Below are 18,282 nucleotides of genomic sequence, written 5' to 3' on the forward strand. Positions count from 1 at the left end.
GGGTAAAGAAGATGTGGTATATATATACAATGGAGTATTACTTGGCAATCAAAAACGAATGAAATCTTGCCACTTGCAACTCTGTGGATGGAACTGGAGGGTATTATGCTAAGTGAAATTAGAGAAAGACAAAAATCATATGACTTCACTCATATGAGGACTTTAAGAGACAAAACAGATGAACATAAGGGAAGAGAAGCAAAAAATAATAGAAAAACAGGGAGAGGGACAAAACATAAGAGAATCTTAAATATAGAGATCAAACAGAGGGTTGCTGGAGGGGCTGTGGGAGGGGGGATGGGCTAAATGGGTAAGGGGCATTAAGGAATCTACTTCTGAAATCACTGTTGCACTATATGCTAACTAAATTGGATGTAAATTTAAAACAACAAAAAATAGTATTATTATTAGTTTATATCTTTTGACCCCTTTTACCTACTTTGCCTACTTCTTGCCCCTCACCTTGGCAATCATCTATATCTTCTCTGTATTTATGAGTTTGGGTTATTATGTTGGGGGGGGGGGTATTTTGTTTTCTTGTTTTTTGTTTCAGATTCCACATATACGTGAGATAATTTGGTATATGTCTTTCTCTTTCTGATTTATTTCCCTTAGCATAATGCCCTCCTGGCTATTATAAATAATGTGGCAATAATACAGGTGTGCAAGTATCTTTACGAGTTTAGTAATTCCATTTTCTTTGATTAATAGGAGGGGAATTGCTGGGTGATAATGGTTGCTCTATTTGAATTTTTTGAGAAACCTTTATATTGTTTTCCATAGTCACTGCACCAATTTACAATCACACCAACAGAGCACATTGTTGCCCTTTCCTCCCCATTTTTGCCAACCCTTGTTATTTCTTGTCTTTTTTATTACAGCCATTCTGACAGGTCATAAGTGATATCTCTTTGGGTTTTGATTTGCATTTCTCTAATGATGAGTGACCTTGAACATCTCTTCCTGTATTTCTTGGCCATCTGTATATCTCCTTTGGAAAAATATCTATTCAGAACTCTGTGCATTTTGTAATTGCTATTTGCTTTTGTGTTATTGAGTTGTATGAGTTCTTTATATATTTTGGATATTAACCCCTCACCAGATATGTAGCTTGCAGATGTTTTCTCCCATTCAGTATGTTGCCTTTGCATTCTGTTGATGATTTCCTTTGTTGTGCAGAAGGTTTTTGGTTTGATGTAGTCCCACTTGTTTGTTTTTGCTTTGTAGCTTTTACTTCTGGTGTCAAATCCAAAAACTCAGTGTCAAGACTGAGATCAAAAACGTTCTGCCCCCAGTTTCACCCAGGAGTTTTATGGTTTTAGCTCTTATGTTTAAGTCTGGAATACATCTTGACTTAGTTTTTGTGTATGGTGTTAGCTAGGTGTCCGGTTGCATTCCTTTGCTTGTGGCTGCCCAGTGTTTCCAACACCACCTATTGAGGAGACTGCTTTTTCCCCATGTTACATCCTTGGCTCTTTTGTTGTAAATTAACTGGCTACATATGTGTGGGTTTCTTTTTGGGCTTTCTGTTTCTGTTCCATTGATCTATGTGTCTACTTTTATACCAATGCCATACTGTTTTGATTACTATAGCTTTGTGATAGAGTTTGAAAGCAGAAAACATGATGCCTCCAGCTTTGTTCTTCCTTCTCAAGATGGCTTTGGCTATTCGGGGCCATTTGTGGTTCTATTCACATTTAAGGAATATTCTTTTCACATTCTATTTTTGGACATGTTCTTAAATTTTGATAGGGATTGCACTGAATGTACAGACTGATTTAATCACTGTAGGCATTTTGACAATATTAACTCTTGGGATCCATTAGCATGGAACGTCTTTCCACTTATTTCTGCTGCTTGTAATTCGTTCACCAATGAGTTATGGTTTTCGGTATACAGGTCTTTCATCTTCTTGTTTAGATTTATTCCTAAGTATTTTATTCTTTTTGAGAGACTGCAAATTATTTTCTTGATTTCTCTCTCTGCTAGTTTGTTATCCATGTATAGAAATTCAACACATTTTTATGTATTGAATATCTGTTCTTAAACTTTGCTGAATTCATTTACTAGTTCTAAGAGCATTTTTGTGGGGTTATTTAGGTTTCTATGTGGCATATCATGCACTCCTAATAAGTGAAAAGGTAACTGGGAATATAGGATGATGTCATCTAACTTGGATGAGAGTATGCAGACATATGGAGTGATAGTTTTCAAATTTTCTAAAATGTTTTTTTGTTAATATAATCAAACGAGTCCATAAATATGGTTTGTTTTTGATATACTGTTTTCTTTAAACCAGACATATAGAGCTGTGACATAGACCGGTTCTTCCCAACACTTTCCCACCCCACACTCTGTGCGTCTTGAGAGATAGCCACCCTGTCTCTTTTTTCTGTCCTGGAATCCAGTGCCTGACTCAACTCTTCAATGAATACTTCTCGAAATAATGCACTTGGGAAGAGGCTTATTTTTTCATAGGTTTCCTGCAAGGCACCCCCCCCCCCAAAACACTGAATTTTACAGAAGTGTTTCTGATCTACCTGGAATCCTGTGAGGATGTCTTAATTTTGCATGTGGCTTCCTTTGCAGACAGATCAGAGAGCCCAGCAGTATTCCTGCAATGTCTCTTGTGACCACCAGAGGGAGGTGTTTGGCTGCTCTTGACAAGGACACTGCTCCACTTCAACAGAAGATCCAAATTAATCTCCTTCAGGACTTAGTTCACAGTCTTCGCCAGTTGCTTTAAGGACTACTTATTCGCTTTTATGCTCTAGTTTCCTTGGGATCTATTGAAAATGCTATGCAAGTAACAACTTAAAGTAATACACTGACTAGAAGATGTCCCTTCTTACACATACAGACACATAAAATTATGAATGACTGAATGAAGGTGGACGTTCACCTAACATAATATAGAAAATGAACCCACAGTGATCAAAGACCTAATTTTAAGAGATAAAACTAAAACTCTGAGAAGAAAGCATAAGAACAAGTCTTCCTGACCTTATTTTGGCATCTGTTTCTTAAGGATGATACCAAAATCAACAAGAGGAAAAACACATATGTGGATAAATGGTCACCAACATGATTGCCTTTCCACTTGACTCTTCATGTGCTCCAGGCACCAGGCAGGAATCGTACAAATCATTTCTCAAGTGATTCGTCTGACAACCCACTTAGCAACATCAGTTCTTTCTCCATTTCAGAGATGGGGTCATGAAGCTCATAGGAACCCCTGGGGTCACTCAACTACAAAGAGGCTGAGCAGGGGCTAGAACTGCTGTCTCTCTGCCTTTGGACCTTGTGCTCCATCCACACTGCTCCACCCAGGAACCCAGAAGACTGCAAATCTTCCATATCGAATCTCTAGGCCTGAAGACCTCACTGAACTGAGGGGGCAGTGTTGCCTGCCCTTATGACTAAGGCTTGGCTTGGCCAGAAATGGCAGCCAGCCTTTATCTGAGAAAGAGGAGGTTTCTCCCTGGGCACCAGGAACAAAGGTTCATGTAGCTTCAGGGCTGAGATGTCTCTTCTGCAGCATCTGATTGCAACCTTCTTGTCAGGTAGGCCCCACAGGGGTGACAAGCACCGACTTTGAACCCTGCCTCCGCCTCTCTGTGGGGCATAGAAGGGAAGAGTTCCCTCAGTCAAAGAGGGACAGCATTTCTACCTTCCTCATGGAATTGTTGTGGTGATTTAGTGACATGATTCATGTCCCAAAAAGACACTCAGTAATCCTTAGCTGTACCTGTACATGTTACTCCACTGTGAGCCCACTGCTGCCATGGACTCAGCCTCTGCATTCTCTGTCCCCTCTGCCTGGCACGCCCTGCTCCCTCTGACTCAACTGTCCCTCCAGAAAGCCTTTTATCACCTCCAGTGTGGGTGGAGTGTCCCTCAGTTGGGCTCCCACAGCACTGTTGCTCACCCATCACACCCAGGCCAGCCCTAGGACTGGACATCACCCACAGCTTGTGTCTCTGGACATAGACAGTCCCAAGTGTTGAGATCTGTGCTCTGGAGTTCCCTAAACTGTCAGCTCTTCCTTGAGCCAAATGTTGTAGTGCTCACTGAAGGAGCTCTTTCCCTCCAAAGCAGCCAAAGCGAGCTGCCCTCAGCCCCATGGCACCTGCCTTCCCCACCCCTTCTGTGCAATCAGTGGTGCACAGCATCTTGGGCCTCATTGGATGCCAGAATCGCAGTGCCTTTTGGTGCTTAGTATTGAAAATATTTTCTGGAGGTGAATTTGGGTTTTGATGGAAACATCAGTAGGATGAAGCCTGGCCACTTCCAACAAACCAACACAGAGCCTGTGCCCCTGACCAATATGGCAGTAACCCAGCTCATGGCAGCCTTTCCCCCTTAGTCCTCACAACTCTCCTCTCTTACCTGCTCCCCATTCAATGGTGTTTCTCTCTCTTCCTGCAGGGAGAGCCCCAAGCTTCCTCCTTCTGAGGATCTATCTTCTCTGTCTGGGGAGCCCCATCTTGTGGCAGAGAAGACATAGGTTGCTGACCATGGCCTCTCTTACTGCTTCAGATCAAGTGGACTCTCCCTGAATTGACTTTATGGGAGGAGAGGAACCCCCCCTTCTCCTCACATGGTATCTTGAACAGGAAGCACAGCCCCTTCTCTCACAAAAATTGAACTTGAGGGATACCAAGGTTGGGGCTAGCAGGTGCAGGGGGTCACTGCCGCAGGAACCTGAGGGGTGTTGAGGGGTATTCCCAGTGCCAAAACCCCTGGCTGAGGCTCTATCTATCCTGCAGCTTCCATGAGCACTTAATGTGATTTGTAAAGGTCTCCCTTGCTCACAGAAGTTCAAGTGGTTCTTGCAGTTGCCAATAAAACTACATCTGGATGAATACGTTCAAATACATTTCCTACTGATGGTCTATAACTCATTGACCTGACCTGCACTTACAGGTTCTTTCCTGAGAGGAACAGGCCCAGCCAGGGTGGAGGGCCAGCAAACAGACAGCAGTGGCCCAGGCTGCATATTCCACTAGCCTGAAAGCAGGGCCCAGCTGCTCTACTTAGAAGCTGAGTTATGGAACAGGAGGGAAGAAGTGGCTGGGGTGCATCACAGAACGGGGCCTAGATGAGGTGTGTTCCAGGACATAGGATAGGGATGCTGTCAGGGTGGTCATATGAGGGGGATTTGGGCTCTTCCCCGCTCTATGGGTCACTCCTAGGTACTCTCATGGGCTCAATCCTGGCTTGTCCTCCTAATTCTTCAGGTATCCACTCAGTCTCTGGGGTCCCTCCTTTCCCAAATAAGGCCCCAACTTAATAAAGAGACTGTACAATGGAATACTACGTGGCAATGAGAAAGAATGAAATATGGCCTTTTGTAGCAACGTGGATGGAACTGGAGAGTGTGATGCTAAGTGAAATAAGCCATACAGAGAAAGACAGATACCATATGGTTTCACTCTTATGTGGATCCTGAGAAACTTAACAGAAACCCATGGGGGAGGGGAAGGAAAAAAAAAAAGAGGTTAGAGTGGAAGAGAGCCAAAGCATAGGAGACTCATAAAAACTGAGAACAGGGGCGCCTGGGTGGCTCAGTCGGTTAAGCGGCCGACTTCAGCTCAGGTCAGGATCTCGCGGTCCGTGAGTTCAAGCCCCGCATCAGGTTCTGGGCTGATGGCTCAGACCCTGGAGCCTGCTTCCAATTCTGTGTCTCCCTCTCTCTCTGCCCCTCCCCCGTTCATGCTCTGTCTCTCTCTGTCTCTGTCTCAAAAATAAATAAAACATTTAAAAAAACTGAGAACAAACTGAGGGTTAATGGGGGGTGGGTGGGAGGGAGGGGGGGTGGGCGATGGGTATTGAGGAGGGCACCTTTTGGAATGAGCACTGGGTGTTGTATGGAAACCAATTTGACAATAAACTTCATGTATTGAAAACAAAAAAAAGAGAGAGACTGTAACTATCGGAAACTGTAACCAATACCTCAAGAAAGTATATAATTTATATTCCAGGATTGTGCTTATAGGGATCAGTCCTAAAGAAAGAGAGATTTATGGCACAGATATACCGTTCACTACAACTATGCGAGTCAAAAAATTGGAATTGCCCCAATTATTCAACAGCTGGAGACACTGAATAAATGATGATGTGTGGCAACTGAGAATACACAAGGGGACAGGAGTGGCTGTGCCCGTCCACTGTGGAGACATTAGGTAGTATAAGAGCATAGTCCTGGAACCCTCCATGCCCCAACCCAACACACACTCACAGACACACACACACACACACACACACACACATGCTACAAAGAGAAAGGACTGGAAACAGGGAAACCATTTGTTATGGGCAATTATTTGTTGTTAGGAGTGTATCTTTTTTCTTCATATTCATTTATTTGTTATTTTTTAATGTTTGAGAGAGAGAAAGAGAGAAAGAAAAAGAGTAAACACCGGTGGGGAAAGGGCAGAAAGCGTTAGAGAGAATCCTGTGCAGGGCTCCAAACTGTCAGCACAGACCCTGACTAGGGGCTCAGTCCCACAAACTGTGAGATCATGACCTGAGCCGAAATCGAGAATTGGACACTCAACTGAGTCACCCTGCACCTATCTTCATTACTTAAATTATTATTTTACTAAATAAACAACTCATCTAAAACCTTCAATAATATAATTTATTACCTAAAATATTGGTAATAAATGGGAAGATTTAATATTTTATTGTGGTATTTTTATACTATGCCCATTAGCCTAATTTAAACATGGCCTGTCCGGGAAAATAAAAGATTTTACAGGTATTTTACTGGTCCAGACATTTCTCTTGTAGTTTGTGGCTCTCGAGTCAAACTTACTTACAAAAGGTGTCCCTATCCCACATAATGAAGATAGTTCATTTTGAGGCTTCACATAATCTATGTTCTTTGGGGGATGTTCCTTTGTAACAAAAATGTTATTTTCATTAAAAATTTCAAGAATTATTAATCACCGTCATGTTATGTAGCCAGACACAAAAGGCCATGTTGAATGATTCCACGCACATGAAAATCCCAGAAGAGGTAAAGCAACAGAAACAGAGAGACCAGTGGTTCCAGGGATTGGGGTGAGGGAATGAGCAGTGACCGATCAGTAGCACAGGTGTCTCTGTGATGGAAGTGTTCTAGCAGTACCTAGTGGTCATGGTTGTATAACATTGTCAAAGTACCTAATGACACTTCAACATCCAATTTAAAAGGATCAGAGTCAAACTTTACTTGAAGTCAATTTATACTTTACTTATAAAACAAAATACACTAAGCCATTCCATATCCGAATAAAAAACACAAAAATTTCAAAAAAAAAGCAACGACAGGGGAGGGGAAGCCATCCTTTGGGGATGAGCCGAAATGAGCCACTGCTTGGGAGCTGAGGCTGGTTGTTCAGCTGTAGCAAGTGGTTGTTCTAGTCCTTCCGTAACCCCGTAGCTGGGGCTGGAGCCTGCTCATGCTCCGGGGCTGCCAAAGGTGCAGGTGGTTCATCCAGCTCCTGACAGTGAATCAGAGCTATAACTACCACCTACACTGGCTCTGAAACTGTAGGGAGGGTCACTGCTTTTCCTAATTGCTGAGCTCCAGCAGGAGTGATGGCTTCAGCCACCTCGGGCTCTGAAGCTGCAGCAGGCAACACAGTGGGAGCTGGGGCTAGCTCTTGAGTTGGTTCTGGATCCTGCTCCGGAACGGGTGCTATAACTTCAAGAAGAGAAAGTATCATCATCACGATTGCCTTTCCATGTCTCTTCCAAATAAAGGAAACCTCTCCCACCAGTCAATGTCTTCTGAGTCCAAACCCACCCCCAGGAAGTCTCCCCAGATGGCAGACCATGGGGACAGTTATCTGAGACTACTCACGGCTCCTGATCCAAACACAGCTTAAGGATACTTGTTCTGTGTGGCCTACCCTGTCCCCTCCACATGCTCACATCGCCCACCCTGAGTTCTCCTCACCCTCAACCTCTGGCTCATTGGGCTCCATGTGTCCCAGCTATGAGAGGAAAACAGAGGTATGGTGCTCCAGGTGTGAGCCCAGCATGTTAAGCCCCACATATGCCAGCAGCATCTTCAGGCAGGGAAATTCTGCAGGTTGGAAAAAATCCTCAGGGGAGTGGTCCATCCAGGTGCCCAGAATGGAGAAGATGGCCCTGGAGATACAGAAGTGGGCAGAAGAATCAAGACTGATGTCTCAGGGCACCCAGTGGGAACCTGGGCTCCTATGCCTCCAGCTGTCCAGAGGCTGGTCCTACTCCTTGTCCACCTCTGATTTGGCACTCCTGCTAAGATAGTCCTGGTCACTGAGGAGAGTCTGGCAAAAAGCCATTTTGAATGGGAGCCCTTAACCAATGATGGGGCCATCTCTGTCCTTCTTGGAGAATGACTCTGTGCTCTGTCTCCCTGCCCACATGGAGTTGAATTCCAGCAGGAAGTAGGCAGGGAGGGGTGGTGTCTGGTCGGTTCATTGTCCTCACTGCATACACCAGTGCTCCATGAATATCGGAACAAATAGGAAACAAAGGAACCCGTCTCTCAGCAGGGCTTCTCAGGACCCTCCTAATACCTCAAACTTTACCTCCTCCGCCTACATGTTGCTTTATTCACTTCGCATCCATGTGGGTGTCCCCCCACTGACCCTAATCTCCCACAAGGTGGGGGACATCTGGTCCCTGAGCCCTCACTGGGTCTCTGAAGCACTTGCTGAGCACCCACCGTTGAAGTGCCACCAGATTGGTGAGTGTGATGCTCCCCACACCCTTTGTTCTGGGTCCCAGGATGGGGGTGGAGGCAGGACTGGGAGTGGGAAGGGATGGGGTTGGATTCTCTTAGGAGGTGACTCTGTCCTCTGGCCCCCTCTGCTGTCCCACTGTGCCCACACCTCATCTACGGCTCTCTAGAACCCCTTTCTCCTCTTCCAGGAGAAGCACTCAGACCTTTGCCCGCTCAAAGGAATCGCAGATGTGTGGGATGCAGGGTCCAGAGCCCTTCCAACTCACCGCCCCCCACCCCCGCTGCCCTCTTGGAGGGGGAAGACCCTCCTGCACTGTCTAAAGCCCACTCACATTTTCTGCTGCTCCAGGGGTCTGTCATCTTCATCCCATTTCAGGAAGGATGCATCCATACCTAGAGGAGGCCAGGAGGGCATCATATCACCTGTCCTGTGTATGCTACCTCTTGTCATACCTAGTGTCACTGACCCCTGTGTAGAATGGAGCCCTAGAGGGCAGGGTGTTGTCTGCTCTGTGCCTTGGATGACAGTCAGCTCCTAAAGAAGTGCCTGCATCTGGTGGAGCTTCCTGTATGTTTGATGAATGAATGGGCCTCAACTAGCACCATCACAGATATCTGAGTGGGCCTGGGGCCACCTGCTCACCCCCAGGGATCCCTGCTCTGGTCTCAGCCAGGATTCAGACCCCCAGATGGAGCCTCAAATCTCCTTTTCAAATGGGAAAATGGCCCAGCTCAAGACCTGGTGACAGTGAGAGATGAGGCAGAAACTTCATCATGGGGAAGAGGACAGTAATAATCCAGCACAGCCACAGCCCTGCCAGCAGAGCGTTCCACAATGCCAGGTGCACTTTCCCTGCAGGGCCCCACTGGGTCCCTGTAATAACTCTGCCCCCATCTGAGGAACAGACTGAGACTTGGGGAGGTTTGGTGACATTCCCAAGACTCAAAGCCTGTAAGTGGCCAAATTCAGTGGGGCTGTGGAGAGGCAGGGTGCTCACCTTGGACTCAACAGATCCAGCACCTTTTCAGTAGTGGAAAAGTTCTGTACATGTCCAGGAACATGGAGACATGGGGGCGGAGGGCAGCGGTCTCTGCCCAGGAAGACAGGCACTGGATGCTACACTTGCTTATCCAGGAAGCCTGCCTAGATGGTCCACACCACGCTGGTCTCATTCTTATTCACGGTTGAGGCATTTTTACCCTGAGGTGGAACAGAGGAGGGACACAGAGTCAGGCAGCACACTGGCCACCAGGAGGGTTAGGGGACAGAATGCAGAACAAGTCCCCAAGCCTTCAGTGGCTTGTGGCAAGACTGAAACATAGGTACCAACAGTAGGAAAAAGGATTTTGGCGTTAAAACTAGAATTTGAGGTGGATAGTGACTGAACATGTGAGTATTTAAGGTCAGATTGTTAGCTGAGTATTGACAGCCCCTCCCTGCATTAACAGCATCATCCGTGTGATTTCTGACAACACAGCCCATTCTAGAGATGAGAAGGCAGAGGCATTTCCTGGGGTTAGAGGGATTAGGGTAATAGGTCATGTAGGATGTCCAGTGAGCACTGTAACATGGCAACAAAAGGGAATCATGTCAAAGTCCCACATCAGTGAAGAGCTAAATGGGTGTGGTAACCCATCTCCCTTCTGGAATGTTGTATAGCCCAGAGAGGCCCCTACTCCTGACCTGGAGGAGCCTCGGGGATATGTTCCTTGGCAACCAAACTGCAGAGCAGCAGACAAAATACCATGAGCCCCATGTCCCTTCTGGCAAAAATCTCCCTACTCATGATGATCATGTGCCAGATTTGGAGAAGGTGTGCCAGGATGGTCAGGCCAACAGGGACACCTGGGAACAGGAGTTAGGAAAATACTTACAACAGTGAAAAAATACTCTAGACCAGATGGGATGTGAAATGACTTCAGGTCTCTTTTCTGATATTCCTATAAATAAGTGGACAGTGACTTTGCATCTGGCCATGGCAGGGGCTGGGCCGTGAAGGCAAATTTGAGGAGGATTTGGGGATCCAGATTCATCTGGGAGCAGAAGTCTACAAGGGGGCTCAGGGGAGTAGCAGTGTGGCTTCTGGGCCCTGGGATCTTTTTGCTACATCTGGGCCCTGGCTGTGGGTCTCCCTGGTACCTGCACTCACCCTGAGCCGCTTCGGTCCCGCATCCTGTTGGTGGTGTGGGGCATATTCCTGTCTTTCACGGAAGTTGAGCAGAGGATCTCATCACTCAACTCCTGCCCCATCTCTGGTGTGCAGTTCTGTAAAGACAGTCCAGCAGATAGGCAGGAGGCCTCAGAGTCCTGACTGGCTGCCTTTACTGGCCCTCAGACCCATGTGACTCCATTCCAGACACACTACACCACAGTGTGCACAGACTTCCACCAAGGAGGAAAAAGATACATGCACAAGGACCTTGGATTAACCCTTGCACAGGAAAGAAGCACCTCAGGAATCCCTTTTCCACCCTACCCACCATGACATTGGTGTGGACATGATGGGGCCACCAGGTTATCCACTGCCCTCCAACCTTCTCTAGCCCCAGGCAGGACCTCCTCACATGTCCCTCTTTCCCTGAAACTGAAGAGGAGGGAATGGGGCTTCCCAGGGATGGCTCGAAGAGGTGGCCTGAACTGAACTGGCCTTCCCTAGGCTGCTCTGTGTTACTTTACGGGGCCTTCAGAAAAACAGCCTGAGGCATTGGGAGCGAGGGTTGAGCCAACATCCACAGCATCTGAAACATCTTCCCCACTGGGGTCTCTGGAAGCCAGAGCTCCAGAAAGAAAGAACAGCAAGAAAACATTTTTTACTATCAAGTGTCTCCAGCCAAGTGAGCCTGGTGTGGGACTATACTAGAATATGGGTGCCTGGTTATGGGGATTCCAAGTTCTCTTGGGGTCTGTTGTCAAGGCAGTAACTTCACTGCCTAGGATCACCTACCCAAGTCCCCTCCAGGGATAACACCTATGCAAATAGAGCCCTGGGCTGCTGGCTTCTCACCCCCTTTCTCCATGAAATGTCTCATCTGTACACAGTTACACCAATACACTACTCTCTACAGTCCCCTGGGAAGGTCTGGGTGCATCCAGGTCCCACCTTTGAGACACATCTAGGTTCAGACACAAGTCTTCATTCTTACCTGATTTTGACCCTGGATAAGCCATTGTGCCTCTCAGGGATGGTCTGTGTCCTTCCTGTGCAATGGAGATTATTCTAGCATGTACTTCCTCGGGATGTCCTCAGGCATATTTGGGATGATACCTATGAAATTGGAGGAGTAGTGTCACACATAGGAAATGCTTCCAACCGTATTTTCGTCGTCTCTTCACCACCTCTGAACCTGCAGCTCCTCAGATCCCCCCCCCCCCCCGTCCTTACTGGTGTGTGTGTGTGTGTGTGTGTGTGTGTGTGTGTGTACCAGTGTTCACATTCTAGAGGCCCAGAAGATGGGAAGGATGGGCAAAAGCTTCCCAAGATCTTAGGCTAATTTCCAAAGCAAACCAGACAGAATGGATTTGAGCCTTGGCCTAGAAGGTCAGAACCCACCCTTACCTCTAGACTCTGCCATTCTCTCCCTCTCCACTGGGTGCAATGTGGACAGGGGTGCACTCAGTGGGTTGCCCTGACCTGGGGTCCTCCTCAGACAAGAATGTGCTGGAATGCCTCCTGTCACCCTCCTGTTCACCCTCACCCCCACACCATCTCCATGTCTGCACAGGTATAATAACACAACATTTTCCAGAGCCCCCTCAGAAAGCCTGGGTGCAGCCAGGACCCCAACTTTAAGGACATGGAGCTAGATTCATGCTTGGTTCTGCCTTTTGACCTGTCCCTGTGATTCTGGAAAAGGCACTGACCCTGTCAGAGTCCTCATCTTTTCCCCTCAGTGGCTCCTTGAGATCCCCACCTCCTGTATACTTGTCCTTGTGTAACTCCCTCCTCTGGAGTGTGGCCTAGACTTAGTGATTCACTTCTATTCTACAGAAGATGGCAACAGGACCCAAAGCCCCTTCCAAGGTTTGGTTATAAAATCTCAGTGCCCAGCCATGTGCTCACTCTGACCTGTGTTCTCTCTCAGATCCTCACACTGGGGAACAGGCCTCTATGTTGAGTCATGACACAGACACATGCATGTGGTCTAGCACTGAGAGACAACAACAGAAGAGAAGAACTCAGGCCTTTGATGTGGACTGAACCCTGCTAACACCCCTAAGTGAGCTCAGGTTCTGAGTTAAGCAAGTCCTGCCTCGGTGCTGACAACAGCCCCAAACTCCTGTGAGACTCTGGTAGGAGGCCCCAGCTGAGTGCTGCTGGATTCCCGGTTCCCTGGGACCGTGAGACAGTAAGTGTTTGTGGGTCAAGCCACTAAGTGTGGGGAAATACAGTCATACAGCACTAGTAGCAGAGTGCTGAAAATGTCATCCTGCCCCAGGCCCTGGCCCTCCTCCTTCTCCCTCTCTGCTCTCCTCCCCAACTCTCTCTAGCCTTCCTATCCCCCTTTCTAACCTCCACTCTGACAACACCAACTTCTGCCTCCCAGCAGGCACTCCTGTGCCCTTTGCCAGACTGCATATGCTCAGATTTGTGCAGGACTGACTCCTTCCTGTCCTGCTGACGAAAATATTAATGTTAGCTCAGCACAACCTCATTGGACCCTCACCTGGTGGAGCTCGAGACCCAGTTTAATTTACAAAAAAAAAAAAAAAAAAGAAAGAAAGAAAAGAAAAAGAAAAAAAAAGGAAAGAAATAAAGCTGAATCTCAAGGGTAGTCAACAAATAATAAAAATACTATAATTAATAGAGAAATCAAGAAACATGATCTAGATATTATTAAAGCCAACAGAGGAGAAAATGGCATAACTAAAAATAATTAAAACAAAAAGCAGAAAGGGGGAATAAAGCTGCAAAGAGCAGAATGGTGAAGTACAACGGCAAGGTTTCAACATAAGTATACCTGGTTTGTGGCTTCCAGGTGCTGACTGAGAACTAGTTGCATTGAAGGCAAAACAGCTGGCAATATGGTGGGCAGGTCAGATGAGGCTAAGCACTGAGCAGGTCATTTTGCCTGGACACCTGTCACTCACCACCAGGCAGCCTCCACACTGAACAGCCCTTTAGCATCTTGGGCATGGGTCTCTGAGAATGCCAGGAACTTCTCCCTACTGAGGGACCTCCACTGCACGTGGGGCTTTGGGAGCCACTCCAAGGCTGTGCACTGAAACCCTGTCCCTCTCTGGCCCGGTGACGTGTACTTTGGGGACAGAGCCCATGCCTGCAAGAGAGAAGGTGGAGAGCACAGAGAGGCCTTCCCGAACCCGGGGATGCCATCAGAGTCTTCCTGTGCATAACTCCAGGGGCAGCATGCATTCTGGGGGCTCCCTGGGGAGCAAAGCAGTGGCCCTGCCATAGGGAACAGAAGGAAGGAGCATGGGGTCCTGCATTGGGCACAGAGGGCAGGGCTCTTCTCTCCAACCATGAGAGTGGCATGTCCATTACCCCCAGTGACAGAAAGAGGAATTTGGTCCCAGGTTACATCCTTCTCTGCTCTTCTCACCTCACACACGCTCCGGGGCATCTGCTCCCACCATCGAAAACCCTACCTACTTCCTTCCTGAGCTATCTCCCTAATATCCACGTCCCTGGGGGTTAGCTCTGCCAGAATTCCTCACAGATGTTTCAAACTCAAATCCTGAACTAATTCATATTTGGCCCCATCTGTGATAGTCTGACGATGAACATATCCCTAATCCTTCAGCCTCCTTTACATCTAAGCTTCTGCCACATATTTTTAGTGCCTTCACACTCTGCCTCTGGGTTCCATCATGCACCTTGACTCAGCCACTGAGAGTTCAGGGAATGTGACTCTAGCAGAGGCTAGAAACTGCTTGTGCCTTTGCCTTGGCCTCTGACACAGGAAGGACATGCTCAGTCTAGCAAAGCCTTTCCAGCTAAAACTCTCCTAGATCAATCAGCCAGCAGCCAGCTGAACAACACCCATGGGAGCAAACACAACCAAAGTCCACTGTAAGGACAAAAAAAAAGGTAAGAAGTTTATTGTCCCTGTTGAAAATAGAGGAAGAAATCCCTTCCTATCCTTTTACTTACAGCATTTACTTTAGGAAATTTGTGATTTTAGAGGCTTTCTCCCCCTCTTTGAAATGTATGTAAGTCCTTTGTGAAAACTAGATAGGTCTTTTGCCAGCTTTGAGGTCCAAGAATGTCTTTCTTAAGAACCAGGGAGCCCTCTCTCTGAACTGTTAACATCAAGAAGGACAGCACCCCTGTGTCCCCATTATGTGACCCAAATCTCAGTGGGTACCATGATTCCAGTGTAACACTATCTCCTGTCATTAAGATAGGAAACTTTGGGGGGGGGGGGGTTTCTGGATGAAGCCAAGAGTTGGTCACCCCAATTACCAAGCAAACTTGGAATGAACTGTGACAAATATTGCTGTCACATCTACTTACTTGAGGGTTAATACCTGTTTATCCAGAGAACATGTGTGTAATGAGTTGTGTCTGCATGGCTATGTAAAAGGGTGAGATTTCTTCTGTCTTTGCAATCCCTTAGTAGATTCTCTGTGATGCACAACACAATCTGGTTAATGCTAATGCAATGATAAAAATGTTTCCTTTCCCTACTATCTTTCTGAAAAGGATTTCCAGGTTGAGAGATTTTGTGTTTAATCATATTTCCCCTACATGACCGAAGATGTATGAGTAAGCCCAGTTAAGATTAGCCAAACACAGGGGCACCACGGTGGCTCATTCAGTTGTGCGTCTGACTTCAGCTCAGGTCATGGTCTTGCAGTTCGTGAGTTCAAGCCCCGCGTTGGGCTCTGTGCTAACAAACAGCTCAGAGCCTGGAGGCTGCTTCAGATTCTGTATCTCTCTCTCTCCCCTTCCCCCTCCACTGCTCATGCTCTGTCTCTCTCTGTCTCTCAAAAATAAATAAATGTTAAAAAAAAATAAAAACAAAAAAAGATCAGCCAAACACAGCCCAGATGAGGTGAACTGCTTTAATGCACAGATTAATTAAATGGTTGTTGCTATATGCCCCTGAGCTTTCTGCGTCAGCTTTCTGAGACACCACAGCATTGTTGTCACAATAGGCAACTAACACATAGTTATCAATATTTCTACTGCTAAACAACAAACTGCCAAAGAGAAACCTTGGGAGTCTCTGCAGTCCCCTCTTCCCCCTCCAAACTCCTGTTTCCAAAGCTACTCATTCAGTTGGGTCTACTTTCCCAACTTCTCTGATGCTGGAAACCCCTCTTCTATCTCATTGCCCCTACGTGAATTCAGACACCTCCCCACCCCGTAACTACATGTTTGTTCCAAGTTTTCTCACTTTGCATATACCCTCCCTTAGAGCAGTCAAAGCAAAACTCCTACCCAAAACACCTCCTTCCACTGTTCTGTTGAAAATTTCCTCAGCTCTGCATCCAAACTCCATGAGACAGAACACAAAGCCTTGGGAGGTCTGGCATTGGCCTCTCAAACCGTCTTCTTTAATATTTAGTTACAACTAGCAGTTGGGAGATCACCAGACCTTTCCTACAGCCAGGGCCTCCACCAATAACCATCTGTCCTGATGGAGACACAGCAGGGCTCCCGGAGGCTCTCGCCCACCCAAGGGAGTTGCAGGAAGGGGGATGGGGACACACTTACCTGCAGACCCCCAGCAGGCAGCTGGAAGGGGAGAAGCAGGGAGGTGAGACAGGAGAGCAAATAGCCCCTGCAGGAATCTTCCATTTCCTCAGGGCTGGGGAGACACAGGGCAGGAGGCAGAGAACACCTACAGAGATGAGGAGGGCCAGCCCACAGTTCTGGGCCTCAGAACAGACAGAAGGGCTCAGGGCTGATAATAATCCCCAGAACAAGAAGATTTTTTGTTACTAGTCATTATGCTGATGGGGCTGGGGGCCCCCACAACCCTGGTACGGAGAAAGCCCTCCCAGTCCCTTGGAAAGCTTTCGCAGACTGCTCTGCCTATAGGACCAGAACCCTCCTGCCTTAGCACAGGGCCTCCCCCAAGTCTGTATGAGTCACAGACCACCAGAGATGCCCAGGGACACAGGCCCAAACTCAGGCCCCTGCCCATGAAGGACCCGCCAGATCCTGTGTGCTGTTCTTCTGCTGCCCCCTAATAATGACCATGGAACCACTGAGAAGCATGAGAGTCAGACGACATCCTCCTCAAGGACATTGTGGTTCCCACCACACACATGCTGTCTTGAGGCCCTTTGCTTATTGAGTTCACCCAAATTTCAGCTCCCACCTCCCCCAGCTGTTGCTACTCAGGACTAAGGACCTGGCCTTACTCCCAACAGAGGGCTCCATCAATTCCCCATGAAAAGTTGATCCTCATCCTCTACATCTCTGAGGAGTTTCTGCCTCAGGACAAAGGAATCCATGAGGGGGCTGCCTAAGTAGCTTAGTCGTTTAAATATCTGACCCTTAATTCCAGCTCAGGTCTTGACCTCGAGTCATGAATTCAAGCCCCACGTTGGCACAGCTTGTGAAGCCTACAAAAAAAAAAAAAAAAAAAAAAAGCGGATCCCAGGAGAGAGAGAGCACAGAAACGATAAAATGTGTCCTGGTCAGACAAAAAAGGTTTCACACCACCTACTGCTGGGTGGAGTGGGGGTCCGGCAGCAAATAGTACTGAGAAGAACAGATTCTGGAGGTGACTGCTGACTTCTCCAGATTCAGCCACTCTCTAGGCAACCACCTTAGGCTAGTTTCTTGACCTGTTCTGCCTCAGTTTCCTCAATGTCAAGTGGGGATAGTAACGGGATCTCACCCCAACATGCAAGGATGTAGTGCTACACAAATGTCAATAAATGAATGAAGTGCAGGCATCACTGTATTTCTCCTGGGTCTTCTCAGAGCCTCATTATTACCCAGCACCACCAGCCTCACGACAATTTCAGCCACTTCCTCAAAGCCAGCTGCTCTCACCTTTCCTTTTATTGGCCAAAAGGATCTTCAGAACCAACTTACCTGCTTAGAAAGCTGAGACTTCTGGAATGTCTCTAACTCAGTAGTGTGAGATCTCAGCAGACCCCAAATCTGCTCTCAGAGATTGCACTTGCAGTTAGCTGCTCTGAGCCCCAAACCCTGCTTCCAATTCCAACGTTGGGTGCCATAGGGTCTTCTTGCCTGAGAGGCAGGTGGTTTCCAGATGAGTGGGAAGCAGAACCTGAACAGATTACAGGAGTCTGAGCCAAAACAGGGTCCGGGGCCTCCACTAAGCACTCCCAGACAGGAGAACCCACCCTTCTCTGACTCCTGCACCATTTGAAAGTGAAAGCTTACAAAAAACAATCCCAGCAGACTCTGCCCTATCTTCTGGATATGCACCCCCATTATCAGGAATGAAACAGCATGACCAGAACCAGAAATACAGGACAAACCCACCCTGCATGGGGACAGAGGTCCAGATTCAGCAATTCTTTGTTGAAGCACTGCTACTCTCCACTTTGGCTAACTTCTAGACCAAAAGCAGGGAGTGTGTGTGGCAGAGCCAAGATTAATACCTATCCCTGT

General features: G+C 47.3%; 1 long non-coding RNA gene across 2 annotated transcripts; it reads right to left on the minus strand.

Moving 5' to 3' along the window:
• Positions 1-7,236: 7,236 nt before the first annotated feature.
• LOC125938406 (uncharacterized) lies at positions 7,237-16,662 on the minus strand. Of its 2 annotated transcripts, XR_007462691.1 has the most exons (8): positions 16,402-16,662; positions 13,682-13,999; positions 11,867-11,988; positions 10,873-10,988; positions 9,721-9,923; positions 9,055-9,115; positions 7,949-8,142; positions 7,237-7,693 (listed from the first exon to the last, which is right to left on the minus strand). It is a non-coding gene; the product is annotated as an uncharacterized LOC125938406 (long non-coding RNA). The 2 variants fall into 2 exon arrangements; XR_007462692.1 differs by lacking the exon at positions 10,873-10,988.
• Between the last annotated feature and the right edge of the window lie 1,620 nt (positions 16,663-18,282).

Source organism: Panthera uncia (genome assembly GCF_023721935.1).
Source record: "Panthera uncia isolate 11264 chromosome B2 unlocalized genomic scaffold, Puncia_PCG_1.0 HiC_scaffold_24, whole genome shotgun sequence".
Taxonomy (NCBI): domain Eukaryota; kingdom Metazoa; phylum Chordata; class Mammalia; order Carnivora; family Felidae; genus Panthera; species Panthera uncia.